The 24,846-nt window shown below is 33.0% G+C and overlaps 1 long non-coding RNA gene and 1 pseudogene across 2 annotated transcripts in view; both read right to left on the minus strand.

Moving 5' to 3' along the window:
* Positions 1-24,846, minus strand: part of LOC132682002 (uncharacterized) — a 309,176-nt gene that overhangs the window by 61,188 nt on the left and 223,142 nt on the right. The gene's annotated exons all lie outside the window — the stretch shown is intronic.
* Positions 6,245-6,837, minus strand: LOC132682001 (large ribosomal subunit protein eL19 pseudogene; annotated as a pseudogene).

Below are 24,846 nucleotides of genomic sequence, written 5' to 3' on the forward strand. Positions count from 1 at the left end.
CAACTAAATACATTGTACTTTCCCCATACTAAATTAAGACTTAGTATTTTGTAAAGACATAGTAAAAAAATAAATGAGGCATACAAAGTATACATTCCATTATGCATATAAGCATCATTTTAATATTTTTTTAATTTGATGGTAAAGTCAACCTGTTGGGATATACCTTTACTATATATCCTATTAGATATAAAATTATAAATATATGAATGTGCTTAAAGCATTTTTGAATCTGTATTTCCAATGTGTTCCATATGTTGGAAGAAATAAATTCCCTAATATTAGCATTTCTTTCAATCACCAAGATGTGATCTGTTTTGCAATACTGAGCAATTTTCTAACAAGTTCATATTCTATTACCTTTCATTTATGTGTGTACACATACACACACACACACACACACACACACACACAAACACACACAAATCCTAATGTCCTTTCCAAGTTTGGCAATGTTGTGAAACTAAAGCAACTCCTGTGTTTATGGATGAAATTCAAATTCCCTATTTTACTGACTGCTTAATTCCTGCAAAATTAAGCCACCTGCTTACTTAGTACAACATTACACTAACTCATTCTGATTATACTGCAGACTGCAAGTGCCAATGTAAATAGTGAGTAGGCACATCTCCAAAATATTTTCTAGCAGAATATTCTGTGCTCTATGGACACTTTTAACTGACCTGTGTGTTAATAGTCATTCAACAGGCAGTAAAAATGTTAGCATAAAATAAATACTCAAAAACAGAAGCAAAGCAACAAACCAAAGTTATCCAGCAATAATAAGGAAATTTATATGGAATCTGGAAATTCAGTATGTAGAATCTTATCATCAGACTCCCCCAAGGACAAAAATAAAAATGCATCATAAAATGATCTCTACTTGTAGTTAGGTGCCTCTTCTTTGACCATCTTAATCATAATAAGACATAATCAGAGGGTTACACATACATTCAAATACAAATTCAAATATTTAATAAATAATAATCCTGGATTTTAATGACCTAAATTCATCAACATATTGCCAAATTATCTAATTTCTTCTAGATGCTAGGAAATATGTATGCTACATACAGAATGCAGTTTCTTTTTTTTTAATTTGAAAGAGAGAGAGAGAGAGAGAGAGAGAGATTATGAGCAAATGGGGGAGAGTGGCAGAGGGAGAGACAGAATCCCAAGCAGACTCCATGTGCACATGGAGTCTGATGCGGGGATCAGTTCTATGATTCTGGGATCATAACCTGAACCAAAATCAAGAATTGGACTCTCAACCAATTGAGCCACCCAGGTACCCCCAGGATGTACTTCTTGACTGACTTACATTTCAAGAATTTCAAGGAACTATCTATATTATATTCCTCCAAATTTCCCCTGACTCTCTAAATTACCTTTAATTTAGTACTTCTTTAATCAAGTACTTCTTGACTGACTTAAGAATTTCAAGGAACTATCTATATTATATTCCTCCAAATTTCCCCTGACTCTCTAAATTACCTTTAAAGTTGTAAAGATATCATCATTTATATATACAAACATAAAATGTATACATCATATATACATACTCACATACATACAAAGATCTTTCTGCATACACACATACATATATGTACATGGTACATATGGATACATATATGGATACATGAACACACATATACATATGTGTATATAAAGATCTCATCTGTGAAAATGGTAGAGTAGGATGTGTCTCCCTACCAATACAACACTGCAATGGCAGAATCTGCCTGATGTAATTATTTTGTATCTGGAGTCTACTGAAGGCTTAAAACTTCTAAGGGAAGGCCTGAATGGTAAACTGAAGTTAATTTCAATTTCGGATCTTAGCACAGTAGCACCTACCCCTCCTCTACCCCTCTGGCCACAGTAGCAACTCAACAAGTGTTCCAGAAGCAGCTTGGACACATAACTTGTGGCAGCCAGAGTGGGCAAAAAGGACCCTAACCTCCAAATACCAAGTATCTCTGCCCTGATTGGGGACTATTGGTTCTATCTCAGAGGTGCAGAGAAATGTCATCAAAACTAAAGGGGAAAGAAAGAAAGAAAGAAAGAAAGAAAGAAAGAAAGAAAGAAAGTTTCTAAATACTGACTGAAGGTATACCTCATTATCAAATATCCTGAATCACATACAGTAGAAAACATTTATTCAACATCTCTCTTTAGCCCATAGTAATTCTATTCTACTTATTGTCTCTATGAATTTGACCACTCTAAGGATCCTCTACAAGGGAAATCATAGAGTATTTATCTTTTTGTGGCTGACTTACTTCACTTATTTTAAGTCTTCAAGGTTTATCCATATTGTAGCATGTGTCAGAATTTTCTTCATTTTTAAGACTAAATAATATTCCACTGTAAGTACATACCACATTTGTTTATTCATTAATATTCAATGGACACTTGGGTTGCTTTCTTTCCACCTTTTGACTCTTGTGAACAATGTTGTTATGAATATAGTTATAAAACTATCTGTGTGAGTCCCTGTTTTCAATTTTGGGGCATATGCCCAAAAGCAGAATTGATGGATCATATGATTAATTATGTTTTTAATGTTTTGAGAACCATCATACCATTTTCCACAATTTGTGCCATTTTATAGTCCCCTAATAACAGTGAATGAGGGCTTCAATTTTCTACATCTTCATCACATTCGTTACCTTTTTTAATAGTAGCCATCCTAATGATTATAAAGTGGTGTGAAATTGTGGCTTTGATTTGCATTTCCCTAATGATTAGTGATGTTGAGCATTTTTTTGGATGTGCTTATTGACCATCTGCACATCTTATTTTGATGAATGTTTACCCAAAGTCTTTGCCAATCTTTTAACAAATTGTGGAAAAGAACACATGATATTTATCATCTAACCTGGTTTTAAATGTATAGTTCAGTACATAATATTAAGTATAGTGTGAAGTATAGTCACATTTTTGTGCAACAGATTTACAGAACCTTTTCATTTACAACACTGAAATTCTATAAACCCAAAATACTAACTACCCTTTTCTGTACCCTCCACCCTTGGCAACCAACCTTCTACTTACTGTTTCCATGAATTTTTTTTTCTATTTGAGACATTTCATGTGAAAGAAATCATATGGTTATCTGGTGACTAACTTATTTTTCTTAACATTCTATCCTGAGGATCATCCAAGTTGTAGCATGTGAGAGAATTTCCTTCCTTTTTAAGGCTGCATAAAATCCCATTGTATGTATACACTATATTTTTTTATCCATTCATCTGTTTATGAACATTTGGGTTGGTTACACCTCTTAGATATTGTGGATAATGCTACAATGAACAAAGTATACAGATACTCTTCAAGATCCTGCTTTGAATTCTTTTGGGTATATACCCAGAAATAAGATTATTGGAACATACAGTTAGTTATTCTATTTTTTTTTTTAACTTTTTAAGGAAGCTTTTCCTAATGGCTATAACCTTTTGCATCCCCCTCCCCCCAACAGTTCACAAGGTTTCCAACATCTCTGTATTCTTACCAACATTAATTTCAGTTCTTTTGATAACAGCTATCCTGGTGGGTGTGAGATATCTCAGTGTGGTTTAATTTACATTTACCTAATAATTAGTAATGTTAAACCTCTTTTCATATGCTTAAATTTCATTTGTGTTTCTCTTTTGGAGAAATAGGTATTCAAATCCTATGCCCATTTTTTAAGTGAGTTAATTTGTTGTTGTTATTGAGTTGTAGATATTCCTTATATATTCTGGATATTAGTCCCTTATCAAATATATGATTGGCAATTATTTTCTCCCATTCTGTAGGTTGCCTTTTCATTCTGTTGTTTCCTTTAGTACACAAAATTTTTGAAGTTTGATGTGGACCCGCTTTTTAAAAATTGTGTTGCCTATGCTTTTGGTGTCATATCCATAGAAATCACCAGCAAATATGAATATCTGAAATTGTATCCTAGATTTTCTTATAGGAGTATTAAAGTTTAGGTCTTACATCTTTGGTCAATTTACATTAATTTTTGTGTAAGGTATTAGCTACGGGTCTGAATTCATCCTTTTACATAGGGATATCTATTTTTCCCAGCACCATTTGTTGAAGATATGATCTTTTCCCCTTTGTAACAATATTTAGACTACCTACCCATGAAAATCTCTTATTTATATTCTTTGATTTCCCTCATCACAGTTTTATTTGTTTTTCATCATTTAAATTCTGTACATATTTTATTGGCTTTCTACCTATGTTATTTCCTTGGTTTTGGTGCTAATGTAAGTTGTATTAAATTTTTTAATTTGAATTCCAATTGTTGATTGCTGGTATAGAAAAATAACTGACTTTAACTTACTAACATGGTATCATGCAAACTTAATATAATTAATTATTAATTCAAGAGTTTTTTGTTGATTCATTAAGATTTTCTACCTCAACAATCATGTTTCTGTGAACAAAAACAGTTTTCTTTCTCCCTTATTTGTATACCTTTCATTTTATTTTCATGTCTTATAGCCTTAGCTAGGATTTCTAGTGCACACAGTCTGCCTCCAGGAATTCATCAGTTACTACGTACGTACTATGTTACTATGTAGGTACTATGTCGTTACTATGTAGGTACTATGTTGCTATGTAGGTACTATGTCGTTACTATGCAGGTAGCACTATCAGCAGCTTATGCTTCAGATGAGCTGATCTCTTGCTCTTTCTCTCTTTTTGTATTCTCCAGTTTCCTACACTCTCAGTGATACTTTCTCCTGTGACCAAGACAGCCTTAATGTTCCCCTGAGCATGACTAAATAATAGACAGATTTCTTCCTGATTATAGAACTGTGGTCTCCTTTTCCTTACAATATTTACTTTAGAATGTTTACAATTGCAGGGGTGCATGGGTAGCTCTGTTGGTTAAGCGTCTGACTTCGGCCCAGGTCATGATCTCACAGTTCATGGGTTCGAGCCCTGTGTCAGGCTCTCTGCTGACAGCTTAGAGCCTAGAGCCTGCTTCAGATTCTGTTCCTCTATCTCTGCCCCTCTCCTGCTCATGCTCTGTCTCTCAAAAATAAATAAACATTAAACAATTTTTAGAATATTTATAATTGCAAATTCTTGTTTTGCCCTTTGTAAGTAATGTAAATCTTCCAAACTCTTGCCAATTTTACAACCTAGTAATGTCCTTCTTAAAGACCTGGGAAACATCTGTTTGAAATATAATTATCAAAAGAGGTTAGATCCCTATCTCTCAGTTTCTGAAGGAGGATACAGAGTATAACGCAACGGTGCCAAACAGCAAACTCAGATCGTCTAATTGCACAGAAAAATATTAGCAAACTCAGAATAATTTAGTGTGCCCACCATATCCTACTGATTAACTTCTCTTAGTACATTTACTTTTTGATTAACATCCTCCAGCTTTTTCACCAACTCACTCCAGTGCTTAAAAATACTTCTGTTTTTTGTTTGTTTGTTTGTTTCAGTGGAGTTGAATTTAGTCTCTCTCCCCTATTTCAATAATCTTGAAGAAATTCTTCCTTGCTTGTTTAATACTGTTCAGTAGAATTTTTGTTTTGACACCTGTGACCACAATATTCTAATGAACCTAAGAAAAATCACTGGCTTTCAATTGTTCAGCTTTTTTCTTGCTGTGAAGGCAGAACTGATGACTTGCAAACTTTTCACATGTTGGACTAGAAAGATGAAGTCTAGACAGACTAATCCTTAATTGTAAACTTTCTGAGCAACAAGAAACTGAGGGAATGATTTGTGTGTCTTTCTTTTTTTTTTTTTAAGGTTTATTCATTTTTCAGAGACAGAGAGAGAAACAGAGCTTGAGGTGGGGAGGGGCAGAGAGAGAGATGGAGACACAGAACCTGAAGCAGGCTCCAGGCTCTGAGCTGTCAGCACAGAGCCCGATGCAGGGCTCGCACTCACAGACCGTGAGGTCATAACCTGAGCTGAAGTCGGACACTGAACTGACTGAGCCACCCAGGTGCCCCTTTTTGTGTGTCTTTCTTAAGGGGTAGTCTGAATATATTCAAGTAGTAATAGTGACAACAAGAGTTTCTAGGAAATGTATTTGGGTCCTGGAATTTTCTAGATCATCCCCTGTTAAAGCCCAATAGATTTTGCACTAATATAACAAATGGTGAGTGACTATAACTTAAGGGTATTGTTATTATTATTATTATTTTGGAAGATAAAGGTTTGTTTTATTGAATAACAGATCTGTGTTATTGCTAAGGCCACTATGTACAGACACAAAGTTTTATCTCTTGGTCTCTTTCTCCTTCGACAGAGTCTTGATGATTTCCTCCTTCTTGGCCTGGAGCTGCTCTTCACAGCACTTGTGTGCTATGATATTCCTTGGTCATAGATCTGAGGGCCTCAGCCTGTCAGCCAGAAGCTTCTTGTGAACCTTGTCTGCCTTCAACTTGTGGATGTGTTCCATGACAATCTGCTCGTTTTTGAACACATCACCTTTCACTTTCCAGTACAGGCTGTGATACATGTGTGGTCAATCTTAGATTCACATTATCTTCTGAGCAGCCAGTACAGAATTCTCATCCTCCTCATCCAGCTTACCTTCTCAGGCATTTGAACACTGGCAGTATGTTTTCTCTTACCAATGCCATTATGCTTGCCCTTCCTGCTGGCCAAAGTGTTTTTCTGGTACCAAGCCTGGGAATGGATGGGCACAGGCTTCACAGTGATCAGCCCATCTTTAATCAGTTTCCAGATCTGCTGATGGGAGTTGGCATTGATGATTTCATTGGTCTCATTGGGGTTGAACCAGGCCTTCTTTTTGCCACAGCAGAGGACACTGGAGGCAAGCCTGTTCTGAAGCCCAAGCATACTCATGGCTGTGGCTGCAGCATTGAAGGGCAAGAATATTAGTATAAATTTGACCTAATTTGTATCTTTAGGTTAATGAAACCCATGCAATGTTGACACTTTTAGCTTATATTTTCTAGCATTCTATCAAACATAGCAATAGGGTCAGGTCTTGTTACCTTAGCTATCCACTTACATGTCTTAAATAAGTTAACTGGATTAACTAGGTCACAGTTTACAGTTCCCTAGTGTTTATAACTTTTATTAAAACATGAAGATATCCTGAAATATGAATTTCTGGAAATTACTATAGATTACAAGCAAAACTTTAATAATAAGGTTAACACTGACAATTCAAATTACACTCATTTCATTAATCATGTTGGCCTCAAATTCTATTTTATAATAATATAATTTTTGTTGTCTCACTAATTATATCATAAACTGTATATTTGAATTTAACAGGTATTTCTGTAATTTAGTTCAACGAATAAGAATATCAGTATCACATGAAAAATTATATATTTAACATGTTTTAGTATTTATTTATATAAAGAGCTCTATATTAGTTAAAATGAAGTTTAAGTGTTTTCTAAATTTATCTATAAATTTAAAGGACATTTTAAAAACTTTATTTGGCCCACTTTAAAATGCATGCGTTCTTTTTGGTGGAATGGTAAATCACGTTTGTTTGGCATTTTTAGATGGTTTGACCATATTTAAAAGGGATATGGCATGAATAATCATCTGTATTTATGTATTATATATTAACATATAATTTATATTAATCTTATAGATTTTGTAAGTATATATTACATATAATTTTATATCTATATATTATATAGATATATAGTCACCCATTTAGCAGAATTTTCTAAGTAGTCTCTAATGCATCTATAAGCTAACAACATAAAATATGTGTAATTTAGTAAGTAAAGGCAACATATTCACCCTCAGTCCGGAATGATTATAATAGGAAGATCTTTGTCTTTGATTTATTGATCTGTGCAGTTTGAACAATTTCATGTTAACATCAACAAATTCTGGCCCTGAAAATTAGCTGAAAAAGAATTTAGATAATCATGACAGAATCTTGATATGCATGTTTCCTTGGGACTAAACCAGATAGTAATATAACAAAATTCTACTGTCAATATCAGATTTTCTTTACACCCCTTGATGTCTTTGACCAATAAGTAAATATGTATTTAAATAAACTTGTGCCTCAAGCATATTTTGGGAGTTAAGTGGTAAAGTAATTTCTAAACATTTTACAAATATGACTAAATTACAGAGAAATTTTTTGAGATCCTACACTCCGTATCACTTGTTAATGGAGCTAATTTCTGCATCTTTGTGATACTATTACAACTGTCTCCCTATCTTTCATAGGAATTGTGCTTTTAACTGGGGACCCTATTATCATATTGAAGGCTAATAATCAGTTCCTTATTTCTGAATGATACTCTATTTTTTTATAAAGCTAAAATAAATGACTAGAATAAATTGTGACCTACTTCCTTTAATAGACTCTGTGCCATGAATATTGCATTCATCTATAGAACAAGTTTTAAAATATTCTCTATTTCACATTTGCTAACAAATAAATCTGTATTCTAGGATAAATGTTTATCTTTGACCTGTATATTAATATCCATTATTGAACAACATGTGGCAACCTTTAAAGAAATTAAATTGACAATTGCTAACAACATCAAAAAGGTAATTGTTATTTGATGTAATTGCCTTGGCAATATTGCTATCTGAAGTTGAATGGAGTTTTCATTCATTGCACTTTTACTTTGATTTTTTAATATATTACTTTGAACCCTAAGAAGTAGCAGCTGAGACACTCATTACTTTTGACTACAAATAGCTTCAGAATTGATGGGAAAGCTGATTTAGACAGCACATTCAATACAAAGGCTCTCTTAAGATGTCTTGGTGACAGACTTTAGTGACAAGGAATTCATGTGTCTTCCTGTATATTATAAAACAGAATTCTCTCATTGCAATTTTAACTTCCAGAGAAATAAAGATAGAATTGAAGATTATACATTGATCTCTGGCATAATCACATTCAGTGTAAAACTATTTCATATAATGGCATGTGTCTCAGAATAAATTTAATACTAAAATTAAACATTCACTTACACTTGGCAATAAAGAAAAGATGAAAACAGAGATTCTGAAAATAAAATGAAAAATGAAAAAATAATGTAGATATTTATTACCCAGAGCTAATGTAAGAAGACAAAAAAAAATATGAATGAATAATATCCTTGCAAAGGGAGGGAAAAAAGTAGCTCTTAAATTAATGCAACTTCATAGGGTCCTAAAGTCTCTAAAGAGTGAAATTAATTGACTCTCTGGAATACTTATGCTATAGCATTATCATTTAGTTATTGTGTTGATATTCCCAATGAAAATTTTTAATATCCTCCTTAAGTAAATGAGGTAGATAAGAGTTCTAATTATGTTTTACTTTTGGTTTCAGTTTGCAGACTGAAAGAAGGGGCTGCTAATTCTATGATGAACTTTTAATTCCTTTCTTTCTAAGTTTTTCTTGTACTTCTTTAAGGCTGACTATAGAATGATTCAATTATTTTGTTAATCAAAATGCTTTTAACAATGTAATTATGTTTATATTTCTGCATGTTTCTAGTGTAGGGGGAAAGATAAAGAGATTTTTTTAATATCAATAATAATATCAGTAGTTGAATACAGAGTATAAACTTTTGGGTCAGGCAAAAACATAAACCTGGTTCTGATGAAATTAATATTATAATAGCATTAGTAGTAGTAGTAGAACAAGTAATACAGATAGTAGTGTTAGTTATCAGAGTAAATATAATGAAACAGTCATAGTAGCAATGATAGAGAATAATAAACTTTGGTTTAGTGAAGTTGAGGTAAGTAGGAAATTTCTTTCAAAACAAAAAAATATAGTTACATTGAAACAAATTTGATAAATACAGTTAAACTTACATTTGAGAAATAATAAAATATATTTAAATTTTTAACAAAGACACTTGTATTGGCTACAATTTGTTATTATATTTTCCTATTAAGCAGGATCAGAAACCTTGTGATTTATCATTCTGAAAATGCATCTCCAAACCTGCTACAGAGGTTAGAGGGTGCAAACCAGGCAAGGATCCGGTTTCCCCATTTCAACTTCAACATTTTATTATTATTATTATTTGTAAACTACTGAACCCATTGTATATGGTTTAAAAAACTGACTACTAAAATAGTTTGATATTGTTATTACTGTTAGAGCATATAAAATAATTTGTAATATACCCTGTATCTTATCACTGGGAATTAAAAAATACATATGAACATTTGAATATACATTAAAGAATTAAAAGAACAGTTTGACTTATTTTTTATTATTAATTTTAAATTAGTATACATAAATAAGTTCTTATTTAAAACTGATATATGCATATATGCATAAATGCATGTGGAAAATGAAAAATTCAGGAAAGCAAGGAACACAAAATTTTAACCTGAGCTGACATGGAGAAGTGGTGTAGTGCTATCCAACTTCCACTTTCTTTGGCTGATTAAATGAAGAGTCTTTTGAAGGTAAAAACTCAGACAGAAGAAGCAGACACAAACATTCTTATCTGAACTATGTCTTACTGCAGCATTCAAAAGAAAGAGAAGATGCGCCATGGTGGCTGCAAACCATCATGGTTGTCACTCTTGACCTACAACTAAATCTTATCAGGTGATAAGGAGGTAGAAGATATTTAAAACTTGAAAGATGAATCAGCTATTTGATGCACACATCATTACATTCAATATTTGTTTATAAAAAAAATAAAAGTAAGTAGAAGATATGTCATTTCCCACATCAAATACAATGCTAGGCACACAGAAGACTTAAAATTTTTCTAGTGGCTACAATTTTAAAAAGAAAAAAAGGTAAAATTATTCTTAATATATATTTTACTTAACCTAATATGTCTAAAGTATTATCAAATCAAAATGTAATGAATATAAAAACTAATGAGATATTTTTTACATTCTTTTCTTCATACTAAGTCTTCAAACCAGCAGGTACTTTATACTCACAGCATATTTCAATTTCACATTTCAAGCGATCAATAACCACATGTGGTCAGTGGCTTCATCTCACCACACGGCTGCCTTCATTACCATCACTTGAAATCCTGCCCATCTATCTCAAGAAACAAGAAAAATCCCAAATACAAAGTCTAACAGCACACCTAAAGGAACTAGAAGCAAAACAGCAAAGAAACCCCATACCCAGCAGAAGAAGAGAAATAATAAAGATCAGAGCAGAAATAAATAATATAGAACCCCCCCCCCAAAAAAAAAAACCCAGTAGTACAGATCAATGAAACTAAGAGTTGTTTTTTTGAAAAAATAAACAAAATTGATAAACCTTTAGCCAGGCTTCTCAAAAAGAAAAGGGAGATAGCCCAAATAGAAATAGAGCCCAAAATCACAAATGAAAATGGATTTATCATAACCAATCCTTCAGAAATACAAGCAATTATCAGAGAATACTATGAAAAATTATACACCAAAAAACTGGACAACTTGGAAGAAATGGACAAATTCCTAGACACTCACACACTACCAAAACTCAAGTGGGAAGAAGTAGAAAATCTGAACAGACCCATAACTAGTGAAGAAATTGAATCAGTTAGCAAAAATCTCCCAACAAATAAGAATCCTGGACCAGATGGCTTCCCTGGGGAATTCTCCCAGACATTTAAAGCAGAGATAATACCTATCCTTCTCAAGCTGTTCCAAAAAATAGAAATAGAAGGAAAGCTTATGGAATTATTCTATGAAGGCAGCATTATCTTGATTCCCAAACCAGGCAGAGACCCCACAAAAAAGGAGAACTACAGGCCAATATCCCTGATGAACATGGATGCAAAAATCCTCAACAAGATACTAGCAAATCAAATTCAAAGCATATAAAAAGAATTATTCACCATGATCAAGTGGAATTCATTCCTGGGCTGCAGGGATGGTTCAGTATTCACAAAACAATCAATGTGATACATCACATTGATAAAAGAAAGCATAAGAACCATATGATCATGTCAATAGATGCAGAAAAAGCATCTGACAAAATACAACACCCTTTCTTACTAAAAACTCTCAAGAAAAGATAGAAGGAACATACTTAAACATCATAAAGGCCATTTATGAAAAGCCCACAGCTAATATCATCCTCAGTGGGGAAAAACTGAGAGCTTTCCCCCTGAGATCAGGAACATGACAGTGATGTCCACTCTCATCATTGCTTAACATAGTGTTGGAAGTCCTAGCATCAGCAATCAGACAACAAAATGAAATCAAAGGCATCCAAATTGGCAAAGAAGAAGTCAAACTTTCACCTTTCGCAGATGACATGACACTCTACATGGAAAATTCAACAGGCTCCACCAAAAGACTGCTAGAACTGATACATGAATTCAGCAAAGTCGCAGGGTACAAAATCAATGTACAGAAATCAGTTGCATTTTTATACACCAATAAGGAAGCAACAGAAAGAGAAATAAACTGATCCCATTTACAATTGCACCAAGAACCATAAAATACCTAGGAATAAATCTAACCAAAGATGTCAAAGATCTGTATGCTGAAAGCTATACAAAGTTTATGAAGGAAATTGAAGAAGACACCAAGAAATGGAAAAACATTCCATTCTCATGGATTGGAAGAATAAATGTTGTTATAATGTCAATACTACCCAAAGCAACCTACACATTCAATGAAATCCCAATCAAAATTGCACCAGCATTCTTTCAAAAGCTAGAACAAACAATCCTAAAATTTGTATGGAACCACATAAGATCCTGAATAGCCAAAGTAATATTGAAGAAGAAAACCTTAGTGGGAGACATCACAATCCCAGACTTTAGCATCTTCTACAAAGCTGTAATCATCAAGACAGTATGGTATTGGCATAAAAACAGACACATAGACCAATGGAATAGAATAGAGAACCCAGAATTTGACACACAAATGTATGGCCAACTAATCTTTGACAAAGCAGGAAAAAAGACAGTCTCTTTAACAAATGGTGCTGGCAGAACTGGACCACAACATGCAGAAGAATAAAACTGGACCACTTTCTTATACCATACACAAAAATAAACTCAAAATGGATGAAAGACCAAAATGTGAGACAGGAAACCATCAAAACCCTAGAGAAAAAAGCAGGCAACAACCTCTTTGACCTCAGCCACAGCAATTTCTTATTTGACACATCTCCAAAGGCAAGGGAATTAAAAGCCAAAATGAACTATTGGGACCTCATCAAGATAAAAAGCTTCTGCACTGCAAAGGAAACAATCAACAAAACTAAAAGGCAACCGATGGAATGGGAAAAGATATTTGCAAATGACATCAGATAAAGGGCTGGTATCCAAAATCTATAAAGAACTCACCAAATGCCACACCCAAAAAACAAATAATCCAGTGAAGAAATGGGCAGAAGACACAAATAGACACTTTTCCAAAGAAGACTTCCAGATGGCCAACAGACACATGAAATGATGTTCAATGTCACTCATCATCAGGGAAATACAGATCAAAGCCACGCTGAGACACCACCTCACACTGGTCAGAGTGGTTAAAATGAACAAATCAGGAGACTATAGGTGCCGGCAAGGATGTGGAGAAAGAGGAACCCTCTTGCACTGTTGGTGGAAATGCAAACTGGTGCATCCACTCTGGTAGATGCAAAACAGTGTGGAGGTTCCTCAAAAAAATTAAAAATAGAACTACCCTATGACCCAGCAATAGCACTGCTAGGAATTTACACAAGGGATACAGGAGTGCTGATGCCTAGAGGCACATGTATCCCAATGTTTACAGCAGTGCTTTCAACGTTAGTCAAATTATGGAAAGAGCCTAAACGTCCAACAACTGACAAATGGATAAAGAAGATGTGGTTTATATATGCAATGGAATACTACCTGGCAATGAGAAATAATGAAATCATGCCATTTGCAGCAATGTGGATGGAACTGGAGGGTATTATGCTAAGTGAAATACGTCGGAGGAAGACATACCATATGTTTTCACTCATATGTGGATCTTGAGAAGCCTAACAGAAGACATTGGGGGAGGGGGAGGGAAAAATAGTTACAAACAGAGAGGGAGGGAGGCAAACCATAAGAGATTCTTAAACAGAGAACAAACTGAGGGTTGTTGTGGGGTGGGGGAGAGGGGAAAATGGGTGATGGACACTGAGAAAGATACGTGTTGGGATGAGCACTGGGTGTTGTACATAAGACAATTTGACAATAAATCATATTTAAAAAAAAAAGAATCTCACCCCCCGCCAAAAGGCCTATTTGGGGTTACATTAATATTGTCAAGTATTCTGAATAAAATCTCCATGCTTACAAAAAGAAAAAAGAAAAAAGAAATCTTGCCCAATCTGATCATTAAAAAAGAACACATCATTCTCCTGTCTTTAATGGTTTATTGCATTTTGCCTACTAACCTGACAATGAGTCTAAACCTCCAATACTAAAAAAAAAAAAAATGTTAATGTAATGTATCATGTATCCTTTATCAGCTCTCTATCTATATTCTACAAAGGCAGCTTTTGCCTTTTCTAGCTCACCTTTTCTTGGGAAATGGATTCAACCAGGAGCAATAACTAATTTTTTTCTAGGAAAGTATTTTGTTTTCCTATCTCTTTATTCTGCCCGGAACAATAATAATGAAGGGAGTATCAAAGAAAAAATACAGCATTTTGTACTTTCTTGATATTGTTTCCCTGGATATAATCCTGCCTCTTCCTCACCTCAATAACTAAAAAGTAAATACATTTAAAGCGTTTATTATCAACATCTATTTATCATATGCACATTTTTCACATAAGCTCTGACAAATACTAGCAAGTGAAGTAACTAGCTTCAGAAAGAATGCTTATTTTGCTCAAATTCCTGCATGGATTATTACAATACCTGACCACATGGCTTTTGATTCCAGGTCCAATACTTTAAATTATGGCAGTCCTTAATTTATCTGGATGTTTTAGTTTTTATTCCCTTTCTTCTCATTCTTGATATTCTCTTTATAATATCACAAGGTATCAAAACTGAAAATGTCTTCCCAATATAAATTTTGCCCGAATTTGTGTCATTAGCTACTGTCTTTTTTTTCTGTGCTTTACGTCAAAATTCCCCAAAATAGCCCAAATATTTTCACATGCATAGTCCACTTGCCCACAACAGAACTCATCACTTTGATCCTTAAGATGTTACCTCTCGGGGTGCCTGGGTGGCTCAGTTGGTTGAGTGTCCGAGGTCATGATCTCACAGCTCGTGAGTTCTGGCCCCGCTTCAGGCTCTGTGCTGACAGCTCAGATCCTGGAGCATGCTTCTGCTTCTGTGTCTCCCTCTCTCTCTGCCCCTAACCCACTCGCATTCTGTCTCTGTCTCTCTCAAAAGTAAATAAATATTAAAAAAAAAAAGATGTTACCTCATATTTTTTTTGCATTTTATTTTATTTTTTATTATTTATTTATTTATTTATTTATTTATTTATTTTTAATATATGAAATTTATTGTCAAATTGGTTTCCATACAACACCCAGTGCTCATACCAAAAGATGCCCTCTTCAATGCCATACCACCCTGAATGCGCCCGATCTCATCTGATCTCGGAAGCTAAGCAGGGTCGGGCCTGGTTAGTACTTGGATGGGAGACCTCTCATATTAACTAAACATGACTTAGTATTAATTGAGCAACGTCTATATTTCAGGCACTAAAATGGCTGATAAAGTTGTTATTGTAAAATTTCTTAACCCAATGGAAAATACACTCACTTCATAGGACTTTATAGGACTTTATATCTGAATGTGCACCAGGGAAACAGAAGTGAAAAGGGCTAAGCACTGTCTCCCAATCCTGATTGCATAATGAATACCTGGAGACATTTAATACTTACTAATGCCCTCACCACCACCCAGAATTTGACGGAATTGTTTTGAATGGGGTTCTAAGAATTGTTGTTTTTTTTGTTTTGTTTCTTTTGGTTTGCTTTGCATGTTTTTTTCCCACCTTTAAGTGGTTTTATTGTAATTCCTTCAAAGTAAGTAATTCAATTGATTGGGGTTCCTTTTGGGTACAGGTAAAAAGTCAATAATTTAATCTTATGTATTATTATTTTCATTTTTAATTGTGTTAAAATACATAGAACGTAACATTTACAATCTTATCATTTTGAAGTGTGCAGATCAGCAGCATTGATTCACATTGTTGTACAACACGCTCATACTGCACACTCACATTGTTGTGCAATCATCACCACCATCCATCTCTAGAATCCTTTCCATCTTGCAACATTACAACTCTGTACCCATTAAATAATAACTCCCAATTCCCCCCTCCTTCACTTCCAGGTAACCACCATTCTACTTGCCATCAGTATGAATTTGACTAGAGCTGACTCACTTAGCATCGCTTTGTGCTTTTTGTTTCTCTGTTTTAAGTTTGTTAAGTACAGGCAGGGATTAGAGCCACTAAATTAAAATTAAAAAATACAATTTTAAAATAAGTCAAAAGGAAATTTCTAATTTGGGGGACTAGGCAATATCTTTGCCAATAGCATAAGTAGGAAGTTTAAGGGGGAAAAAAAACCTTGTTAGTTAGAAAGAGATAATGGATACCTACATTACAATACTTGAATAGGGAATCAATAAAAAATTAAATTTCAGGTGTAAAACTGGAGAGATGGGAAGCAGGGAGGAGAAAGACTAATGGATGATAAAGAAAATTAATTATACTGACAGAATGAACTCAATGATGCTGTGAATACAGAAGAAATATGAACTTTTTTAGACATTCTATAAACTGCACAATATGTGCACAAAACCATCAGGCACATCTACTTTTTAAATGTTTACTTATTTATTTTGAGAGAGAGAATGAGAGAGAGAGAGCGTGTGTGCAGAGAGGGAAACAGAGAATCGCAAGCAGGCTCCTTGCTATCAGTGCAGAGCTTAACATGGGGCTTGATCTCACAAACCATGAGATCAAGACCTGAGGAAATATAGTCGGATGCTTAACTGACTGAGACACCCAGATGCCCCAGGCACCTATATTTAATATCTTACTTTATGTATCTCACTGTAACATAAGTAGCTACACTTCACAAATGAGGCAGAAATCGGGACTCAGAAAGAGAACCATGGCCAATTGACAGGATACATATGATAAAGATCATTCACTTGTTTTCTGATGAAATTCCTGTGCTCATTTCATGTGACCATTGCATGTAGAAATCTGAGTGGAAGGTATTTAAACGGTTTGAAAGTGCTTTATAGTTCAGATTAGAGATAACAAGTAAGTGCAGTTTGTTTCATTATTAGAGTACAGGTGACAGTTAAAGTCATATATACATTCTCAAAGTGTAGATCTAGAAACACTAACTAGAAAAGTGTCAGTGTATAGGGAAAAATAAGTGTTGATGATTATGAACATCACCAGTATTATTATTATCACTAGCATCACCATCTTCAGGATTAGAAAAAAAAAATACTGAGTGTGCATTTTTAAGTTGAAACTATTGGCAAACATCGAACTGGATTTCTCAGATTTAAGATAGATACTTAGAACTACTACAATTAAATAAGAACTAATAGAAGGGCATCCTCTCACCTTTTAAAACCAGACTTACTTATTATATATATTTGTATTGTGTCGAAGATTTACAATGATCAGCAGTTTTAAGGGGTCTTAAGGGGTCGTGGAAATCTTCCCTATCACACTCACAGTTGTGTATCTTTTGGCAGCAGTCACAGAGAGGGTATATGAGTCCCTGAGCATAGAGTTGTAATAGCTTAACTAGTTTAGTATTCTTGATGAGATGCAGTCTTATACCACTCCACAAGTATAAAAATATCAAACATACCCTCTAAAAAATGACTCTGTGTTTCATTTAAGCATTCTGTTTATAAATTTTTATCAACAGAGAAGAACCAAACTTTGTGTATATGACATAGTATCAACGATTGGATGCTTTATACGTAAGCAGAATTGTTTTGTTTCTTTTTTAAGTATACAAAACGTTTTAGTATGGGATTTCACCATGGGATATAATTTGACACCACAAGAATACTGTTTGACACTCCCTTCTTTATTCTATATTGGCCTTGATCCAATGTCATGACTCTTTTGTAAGTATTTTATTATGTCCACATTTCTCAAATTGTGTTCTGTGTGCTATTAGTAAATGGTCCATGGGAAGAAAGTCAAAAAAGATAAAACAGCAAAATATAAAACCTCATAGGAATTAAAGAAGCTAAGAATATGTACAGAAGATAAACTTTTAAAGACCTTTTCTTAACCTAGAGCTGTACAGAAGTTTTTGAGCCTAGGCTACTTATGTATTGTTCAGATAATTTTTTAACATGTGTTACTCAGGACAAAATACTTTTTGTAAAATATTTCATAGTTTCTTTTTGTAAAATACTCTTTGGCTATAAATGTGAAAGTGTTAGTTGGGAATAAAATTGATTAATAAGAACATAGCTCTGCACTTTAGCGACAATGATCACTGTGTCACATGCTCAAAATCTTACCACTTACATGGATCCATCATTTAGTGTATATTTACACTTATTCCTAAAGTCTCAGGGGCTTCATTCTTAAGCTGTGCTATGAAAATATTTTTCAATTATACTATATGAAAATATTCAAATCCACAATACTTTCATGTATCTTATTAAGTTTTTAAAAGTCAAACAAAATATTCAACAATATATGAATGGATATTTAGCTTTTTGGTTTTGGAAGTATTTTGATCATCTTATCATCTTACTAACCTTTAAAAAATAAATTTCTGTATATTTTTAAATATTGCTTCCATTTATTTTAAATTCAGTTTTCCTTTAAATTATGTGATCTAGCAAATATATTTCAGATACTTAAAAGACAACATAAGGTTATATTTACTATTTTTTTAGCATTAATATAACTTCTGGATTTGTGAAAATGCTTTCCATAATAAGGTACTTTACAAACTCTATTTCTTATCTGTCCATGTTAAATTATTAACCCCAAATGAAATATATGCCTATGTCAAAACCATCAAACATATCCTCCCAAAATACTGAACATTATCTAGATTATTTAATAAATAATTGATAATTATTCTTGCAATATTAATAAAAAGTCATAACAATGTAGACATATTTAAAAATTTTAGAACCAGAAGAGTTACACACAAAACCACACCATCGGGCCTCACTTCTGCTAAAGTTTTATGTGAGTAAGAGAAAGGCATGATATTTTAAGGAACATTTCCAAAGGTCATTATATTCAGGCAACATTTGTGAGAGTTGGAAAACAGCCATATAAATTTTCTGTTCTCCTATTTTGATATTCACCTGAAAAAATGAGTCTCTACTGTTGTATTGTTCAGGAACAAGTAACTAAGATATCAAATATTACATGATTCGACTCTAGTTGTATCATGATGTATTTGTTCTGGCACCTATACCGAGAAAAACGCAAGTGCTTCTTTGTTTAATTATATAGTTAACACTTTATCTTTCAACTGCAAAGCTAAATCACATAGCTTTTTCACATATTTTGAGGGCTGAAAGAGTTTAAAAATGTCAACTACATGGCAAAGGGGTGGGCTTGTAAGTTTATCAGGGTATACATCATCACTAAGGTGGTTATCATACCAGTATTATTAATAATACTTTTTTTCACTGTCAAGTATACTGATTTGGATGATAAATTATACGGAGATCTACTCATAAAGGAAGTAAAAGTTGAGATGTATTTTGAAGGGTAAGGATATTTACCAAGTAATGGAAGAATGATAATTTGAAATAAATACATAAGCAAAAAAGAATAATGAAAAATGTTAAACATGTTATGGGAACAAACTGCCATTAGGTTCAACAGAGCAAATATGAGCCATAAGGTCAACTGGGTGACGATATACATTAGGGACCAATGGGAAGATTGCTATGTGTCTTTTTGAGAACATGGGGGGCTTATTTTCAAGGATACTAATGGAAAGCTGAAAACAGAAACCTATTAGAATTCATGGGAGCTCACTCTTAAATGAATTCTTTCTTGCTAAAATTCTATTTTGCCTTTTTATTAAATACACTAGTTTTGTCTTTTTATGACCATCTAATCTGAGCTCTTCCCTCTTCAAGGTTTACTACTTCTATGTCCCATCCCTAAAACCATCCATATCCATCCAATATTCATAACATAACCACTAACTACATGAGTTGGCTACAAGATGAAATAATAAATACCTCTCTCATATATTCAGACTATAAATTAAGTTTTTTTAGAAAACCAAAAAACAAATTTATAGATATATGGCATTTTGATTTTCCCTAATAATGTGTAGAAAAATTAGTTTTGATGACAGAATTAGTTTACCAGTCACTGGTAAGCCTATGAATGTCCATTTGTTGTTTATGTAAGACAATAGTAACATTGTCTCTTCCCTTTACAAGGAACCATAATAGAAATGTAAAAGGGCCATGGATGAGGCAATTTAACCTGTATAGGAATTGCAAAATCTGTAGGACAAGCCCAATGCCGAAAGGCCAATGAATTCCTTATTCAATTTTTATCTTCATTCTTCTCCTGTGCAGGAGCATGATTGGAATTGGTTTTTAGAATGATTTATTTGACAGAATTGTGGAAAGAACCTACACTCTGGAATAAGAAAATGAATGTAAGTTGGAGGAGAAACAAAGATAATTTTTCTGAGATAGTAAGGATTTTATTCAAAAATAATGAAAATAAAGAATTCCAGAATTGTTTATGTGTGGGAATGGATGAGAACAAATAGGATGATATGCTATGTTTTATATATATTTCATTTGAAACTCAAAAAAGATATTCAGATTATCACCTGAGAAGTCAATGGACATTATAAGAAAATAACAATTTCATTGAAATTAATATCTATAATGCATTAAAGGTAATCTCAGACCACTAATATTATGTGTATTATTTATAAACTTGATTGCAACAGAGCTTATATAGAATGCAATTTTTTTAGGACATCTGACAATAAAAATTTATTGTAAGACAATTTGTCAAAAAAAAGTGGTTGCTGAGAAGTGATTATGGGAATGAAAAAGTTATGGAAACAACTGGATATTGTAGTCAGGGTAATGGTATTTTATGAAAAACTGCCAAGGTATCAATCAAGCAAACCAGCAAGTGGTGAAAATTCACAGAGAACAAAGTAAGCAGACAGATACATCATCATCCTAATAGTAACAGAAGGCATATACTAAGAAGCCTGGAGAAAGGGGATTTTTAGAAATAATTTATGCCAAAATATGTATATATGTTATCTGATGTGAAGACACAAAAGTGAATTGATCACTCTGGGCTAACCAGCTAAAATATATAAACACTTTACCTTATTAGAGCTCAGAATGATTACCCAAGAGCACTCTGAAATTATATTAAATATCTAAATAAACTTTTAACTTGTTAAGAGGTTCTTATTCTAAATTATCTGCCTGGGGCGCCTGGGTGGCTCAGTCGGTTAAGCGTCTGACTTTGGCTCAGGTCACGATCTCGTGGTCCGTGAGTTCGAGCCCCATGTCAGGCTCTGGGCTAACGGCTCAGAGCCTGGAGCCTGCTTCGGATTCTGTGTCTCCCTCTCTCTGACCCTCCCCTGTTCATGCTCTGTCTCTCCCTGTCTCAAAAATAAATAAAACGTTAAAAAAAATAAAAAAAATAAATTATCTGCCTGATGTAAAACATTGCTTTCACCATTTTATTTTCATGTTTATGTGTCAGAGACACCAAGTAGGCTATTAGAAATTCCACCTTGGCAGTCAGGAAAACGTTAGGAAAAGAGAAACAAAGAGTCATCTTGATAGAGATGACTACTGAAGACAAAAATAAGGATTATAATGACAAGGCAGAAAATAAGAAACCTAGGAAAAATAAAGTTTTAATCAGTGAATCAAAGAAATATTGAAAGGTAAATTATTCATCTTGAAACCACATATATATATATATATATATATATATATATATATATATATGGATCATTTTATTATGTACTAGAAATAAATATTCAGGAAATTAAAGATTCTAATTTATATTTCTCAGAAAAAATGTTTTTATATGTCTTTTTTATGTTTTAATTATTTTTTTGCTGCACAATAGTAGTTATTTATCCTTTCTTATGCTTTTTCTGCCTTATCTTAACAACAGTTTTGTTGTTGTTGTTGTTGTTTTAGGGGGAAATCCTTTAGTTTTCTTTCAGATCCCAAGAAGTGAGAGTTCATCAGTGGACTGTCCCATGTCACTCAAATATCTTTTTTCCAAAATCCATTCCAAAGGTTTTAAATACCATCTAGTGATACTGTGACTCCCAATGTATTAGATACCAACCTTATCTCCTACCTCCAAAATATCTGAACTGAATTTTCTCCCTCCAGCAGCATTAATATTCGCTGTCCTAGAGTGTCTGTCACACAACCTCCTTGTGCCTGAAAAGTCCCCCATGTCCATTTTCTACTTTTGGGTCTCAGATTAAACAGCATCTCCAATGAGAAGTCTACCTTGATGATTCTGTTCCAAATTAGGTCATTTCCTTTCTTCAGTCATTTTCAAACAATGCACTTTCTTTGCCTCCTTCATAACACATACGGGAACCTTATAGTATGTAAGTATGCATCTATTTGCTTGTTATTTATTTTCTCCCCCTCCAATACTGTGACAGAAACCATACTTGTCTTTTTATCTTTATATTTCAGGCATCTAATACATGGTCTGCACATCATGGGAAATATATATATATATATATATATATATATATATATATATATATACTTACATAAATATATATGAATGAATGAAAGAAGAAATTCAATAGAAAGCAAAAGCGAAGAGAAAATTGCAGTCATTAAAAATACGAACCTAAAACACATACAGGAAGGCATTATTATTAGAGAAATTTACTAGTCTATAAGCAAATTGCATATAAATGGTAATAATGTGGCTATACTAGCACAATATTTCTACTACTAACACTGCTGCTCCTTTGTGACTACTAATAGAATATAATTGTGCTAGGGATCAACTATATTCTGATCAATGTGCAGGCAGAGCATAGATTTTATTTCAATTCTAAAAAGAACCTCAGGATAAAAGTAGCTGCAAATATCATTTTCCAAATGAAAAAAAAAAAAAAAGATGACCAGGTGGATTAAGCAATTTATTTAGCTCACGATAATATTAAGAATCAGATAATCTGACTTCAGTGTCTATGCTCTTAACTGGTATACTACACTGGTGACATGAATATAAAAAACATATTACATGTAATTTACCATTTTACATTTTAATTAGTATTATGGGATATATTTTTTTGTGAATTCTAATAATGCATAATAAAATTCCTGAGTTTCAGACTTTTTCACTTTTCAATATAATTGAATGTAATCATGTATTTTTTTATATTCCAATGTTAATTTATATAGGATTATCCAAGAAACAAAATTAATCCCAGAAATCTGAATGACAAATATATACTTTAAATCATTATTATTTCAATTTGATTCTTTCCACTGTGGTCAAGAAACATACTATATATGATTTCAATCATTTTTAATTTATTAAAAATTCTTTTATGGAAACTACCTTGGTGAAAGTACGATATGCATTTGAAAATAGAGCAGGGGCTCTTCTTAGTTTGAGTGAATTTTTCTGTAAATATTAATCTACTCATGTTGATGGACAATTGTTAATGTCTTCTATATCTTACTGATTATTGCTTTATTCATTCTGAGAGATTTGTGAAGAAATCTTAAACTATAATTCATTTTTTCCTTTTAATATTCTGTGAGTTATCATTCCATACATTTTGTTACTTTGTTATTAAGTACATACACATTTAAAATTGCTATGTTTTACTGCTAAATAAACTTTGTATCAGTAAGAAATGCCACTTTGCATATCTGGTAACATTCCCTGTTCTGAGGATTAGATTTTGAATAATATACTTCTTTCCATACTTTACTTTCCTGTTTTTAATAGACAGCAGTAATTTTTTTCTTGAGTATACACACTATGGAAATCTCTATCTTTTATTTAGAGTGTTTAGGTCATTCGTATTCATTGTGAGGTGGCTGGGTTGATATCTATCATTTTATTTGTACTTTGTTTCATCACTATTTGTACCTTTTTCTTCTTTTCCTCACAGAATTTAAATTAAGAATACTCATTTCTGTATCTCTTTTTTATCCCCACAATTGTCTTATTGGCCACATCTCTTTGATTTTTTGAGGTGGTTATAAACACACACACACACACATTACACATGGCATTCCATATTCAAATAATATAAAACTACTTCATATATAATTCAAGCATGATAAAGTAACATATTTTATTTCTCTCTTCCAATCCTTTGTGCTACTGTTGTACATTTTACCTTCATATTTCAAACCCCATAATATATAGTTATTGATTTTGCTACAAATAATCAATTATTGTTTAGGAACAGTGAGTGAAGAGAAAAAATTTTTTTTGCTCACATATTTATCACTTCCAGCACTTAAAAAATCTTCTCTGGTGACAGTTCAGTTTTTTATCTAGTAGTATTTATTTCTGCGTGAACAGTTTAACATTTCTACCATAGCACATCTGGCAATTCATGCTCTCAGCTTTTGCTTGTTTAAAATGTATTGTCTTTGTTTTGAAAGTTACTTTTACTAATTATAGAATGCTAAGTTGAAAGTTTTCCTTCTCAAACACTTAAGGATGCTCTTCCATTTATTTACACTCTTAAAAGAAATCCATGATGATTCCAGTCTTGTTCCTCTATACCTAAAGTGGTTCTCTTCCCCACACACAGGCTGATATTTTTCCTTTTTTTTTTTTTCTTCTCATGTGCCTTGAACTGATTTCTTCCTATTTATCTTTTGTTGTGATTCATTGAACTTTGTGGATCTGTGGGTTATGCTTCTTAAAAAAGTGTGAAAAATTCTGGCAATCATTTCTGTA

This window comes from Panthera onca, chromosome A1, assembly GCF_046562875.1.
Source record: "Panthera onca isolate mPanOnc1 chromosome A1, mPanOnc1 haplotype 2, whole genome shotgun sequence".
NCBI classification, from domain to species: Eukaryota; Metazoa; Chordata; class Mammalia; order Carnivora; family Felidae; genus Panthera; species Panthera onca.